The sequence below is a fragment of the Gavialis gangeticus genome, unplaced genomic scaffold (assembly GCF_001723915.1).
Source record: "Gavialis gangeticus isolate Ggan-Ray unplaced genomic scaffold, GavGan_comp1, whole genome shotgun sequence".
NCBI lineage: Eukaryota > Metazoa > Chordata > Crocodylia > Gavialidae > Gavialis > Gavialis gangeticus.
The window spans coordinates 45,139,453-45,143,357 of NW_017729024.1; the positions used below are offsets into that span (position 1 = coordinate 45,139,453).

Sequence of the window (3,905 nt, forward strand, 5' to 3'; positions counted from 1 at the left end):
CTCCCCCCCCACCAGTAATTTGTAACTATTATTATTGCATAACAAACTGTTCTCTTTTAAGGTTTGATGTATACAATATCTCTTCTTTTATGTTTGGCATGGTTTTAAATTATACATTGTGCATAATTCCTCACAAAATGCTGGAGTTTCACTTACCTAAATTAATTCTGTTATCCAAAAGTCTTTTCAACAGGGGCTTTACCAAAGGTTGGGGTAGCTGAGGATGTGCTGTAGCTTCAAACTTTGTCTTGGAGATGACACTAATAAAGTTTCCAAAAGCACCAGAGACTTAGAAATCTGAGTCTACTGACTTTCTGTAGGACTTGTGCCCCTACATCAGTTGTTTTGAAAAACCCCATTTTACTCCCTCAAAATTAAGTATTATTCTCGAAACTCAGTGATTGGGACAAAAAAGACTCCCTGTCTTAATAAGGTAGTGCCTCATCAAGTGGAGTGGTATACAGGGGAAGTCATGGCAGTAATGGGGAGAAGAGCAAAGTACTATCAAAAGCTACCATTCAGCCCGGCAGGGACATCATCGGCCCAGCAACCTGCATAGCCATATAGTCTTATATGGATTACAGACCCCAAAGGCATTTGATTCATTGGCATTGCCCACCAGCCCTTTTGTCAGTGGTGGACACAACTTCATTGTCATTCTCTTACACTGGAGTCCAGACCAGGGATAAGTAACCCCTGGCACAGGTGCCAGAGTGTGGCACACAAAGGCATTTTGCTTGGCACATGTGCCTTGGAGCAGACATTGGGGAAGGTGCCACGGCTGTGCTGCCACAACAAGGATCAGGCCTCTTGTAGCTCTGCTGCTGGCACACAAACATCTTACAAGTCGAGGTTGCCAGTGTTTTTGACACTCTGCCCAAAAATGTTGCTGACTCCTGATCTAGACATCTGTTGGTCAGTTGTATTGTCCCAGCTTTGTTTTCTTTCTGCAGAAGAACTTGGCTGATTTTCCTACCAATCCTCTTCTTTGATAGCATATTTATCACCTGTCTCTGAGAACAAAACTTAAAAGTGCAAATACTAGCTGAAATTGCAAGCACTAAGTCATGGGACAAAACACTTGAAGACGTGCCTGAGCACTTGCATCAAAGTGCAGCATGCTGGCATAACAAAAGTCCAGAAGACAATCTAAATATGTCAAGTCCATTTCCCCAGGATCTTGGAAAAGCTAGTAATGTTCCAAAGGCAAGAAAATTAAATCACTAGCATCTAAACACAAAAGTTGCGTAGAGAAGCTCCAAGCAAAAGTTGATAGGGTGAAAGTAGGTGCAAATAAAAAGCACTTTCTAGAGCTTGCTTTGTTGGAAAGCCTCCTGGAAAGCAACAAATACTGCTGAATTAAAGAAAGCTGAGCTACCACTGCATTCCTCTCTGATGGGTTCTGCATTGTCGTCACTGCTAGAGCAGTTTATTTGCAGTCTGGAGGGTCTCTGCAAAGTTATCTGTACTGCTTAGGGGCTGCACAAGGGGAATGAAGGTGGAACAGCTGTTTTAGTCATGCCTTTGCTTCCATATACAAGGAACACAGGGACTCCTTGTGGACTTTACATGGGCCAGCGTGGAAAGCTGTGATACCACTGGACCAGAGCAGAGCCCAGTTGATATATAGATCAGGGGTGGGCAATTATTTCGGGCGGAGGGCCGCTTCACAAGTTTTGGTGAGCTGTCAGGGGCTGCATGGGTAGCCCCACCCCTTGACAGTTGCCCCGCCCCTAGTCACCATCTTGGGACCAGAAGTCCCGCCCCTTGCCCCCAGAAGTACTCCTTTTGGGGAGGTCACCTTGGAAATGAAAGTTACACCCTGTCACACGATCTGCATCATAAGACCTAACCACCCAAGACGAAACTGCCCCACTCACCATATCTGTCCCAGCATCCCCTGCCCTCATCACACAGTCACATAGATGTCCTTGTTATAACATCTGCCCAGGTGATTGGGGGAACTTGGTAGGTGTGCCAGTACATGCACTAGGAGCACTGGGCCTAATACGACCCCAGGCTGCCTATGGCTTCAATGGCAAGCGGTTCCTGACTACAAGGCCCAGACCTGCATAGCACAGCAATGAGCCAGCCCTACCTGTCCTGTTCTGGCTGCAGCAAGTGGTTGCCAGCTGCAAGCCTGAACCTGCATGTGGGGCAAGGAGCCAGCCAAGGCCAGCCTGGCACCACCTGGTTCCCAGCTACAAGGTCAGGACCTCATGGCCAGGCCCATCCCCTCCCAGCAAGGGTTCCTAGCTGCAAGGCAGAGGCTGGCACCCCACAATGCAGCAAATGCCAGCCCAGCCTCCCTTCCCCTCACCAGCACTGGTCACCAGACCCCTCCCACAAGCCAGGACCCAGCCCACCCCATCAGGCCCCATGCAGCAAAAGCTGGTCAAACCTCCCCTCCACCCCTCACTGGCACCAGCATGACCTGGCCTATCCCAGCCTGCCCCACTCTTCCCCCCTGCGGCACAGCAGAAGACAGCCCAGGCCCCGGTCCCCTCACTAGCACAGCCCCCTCCAGTGCTGCAGGACCTATCCCATCCCAAGCCACAGGGGGATCAGCCACAGCTTTCCCTCCCCGGTGCTGGTCCATCCGGGCCCGGCCTGGCCCCTCCCTAGTGGTATGGGACCAATGCCGGCCCAGCCGTGGCTTCCCCATGTGCTGCTAGGGACAGGATGAGCCAGGCTGGAACAGCACACAGCTCAGCTGCACCTTCCCTCTACGTGAGCCATCTGGTCCCAAGCGGCAGGAGGCTCTGCCACTGTTTTTCCTGGCTGGTGACAAGCCAAACATCCTGGCCCCTCCCGAGTCGCAGGAGGCTCTGCCGCCGCTTTTCCTGGCTGGTGCTGACCCGGCTGGGCCAGTCCCATCCAGAACAGCATGTGACCAAAGCTGGCTTCTCCACGTGCTGCTGGGGATGGGTCAAGCCCGGCTGGAGCAGCAGGGGCTCAGCTGCACCTTCCCTCTACCTGTGCCGGCCAGTCCCCAGTGGCATACGGTTCTGCTGCTGCTTCTGCTATCTGGTGCCAACCTGGCCGGGCTCATCCTGTCCCCAGCAGCACGTGGGGAAGCCACGGCTGGGACAGCCTCAGCCGCATGCCGCTTGGGACCTGCTGGACCTAGACAGGTTGGCACCAGCCAGGAAAAGCGACGGCAGAGCCTCCTGCCTCTTGGGACCAGCCGGCTCAGGTAGGGGGGAAAGTGTAGCTGAGCCCCTGTTGCTCCAGCCAGGCTTGTCCTGTCCCGAGTGGCGCACAGCTCTGCTGCCGCTTTTCCTAGCCGATGCTAACCCTGCTGGGCTCATCCTGTCCCCAGCAGCATGTGGGGAAACCAGCTTCAGCTACACACTACTCTGGATGGGGCAGGCCCAGCCAGGTTGGCACCAGCCAGGAAAAGTGGCAGCAGAGCCTCCTGCCGCTTGGGACCCGATGGCTCACGTAGGGAGAAGGTGCAGCTGAGCTCCTGCTGCTCTGGCCGGGCTCGTCCTGTCCCTAGCAGCACATGGGGAAGCTGGCTTCAGCTGCACACCGCTTTTCCTGGCCGTTGCCGACCTGGCTGGACCTGTCCCTGGCTCGGGACCAGCCCAGGAGCGGCTTTCCCTCCCTGGTGCCAGCCCAGCCCAACCCGCACAAGGCGAAGCCATAACTTCCCCTTACCTCAGCTGACCCGCGTGGCTGGTCCCAAGAAGCACACAGCTCAGCCATCACTTCTCCTCCCTGCTGCCAGTTGGGCCAGGGCTGCATGTGGCATAGCTGGCCCAGCTGCTGCTTCCCTTCCCCAGTGCTGGCCTGAGTATCATGGCACAGGAAAAGCCTGCCAGCAGCCACTTTTCTGGGCTTACCTGCAAGGCAAGATCCTTTCCAGGAGGCAGAAGTCGGCCCAGGCATACCTTCCCCTC

General features: G+C 54.3%; 1 protein-coding gene across 1 annotated transcript in view; it reads left to right on the plus strand.

Moving 5' to 3' along the window:
* SVEP1 (sushi, von Willebrand factor type A, EGF and pentraxin domain containing 1) overlaps window positions 1–3,905 on the plus strand; it is a gene marked incomplete at its 5' end in the record, with an annotated part of 254,483 nt that overhangs the window by 138,975 nt on the left and 111,603 nt on the right. The gene's annotated exons all lie outside the window — the stretch shown is intronic.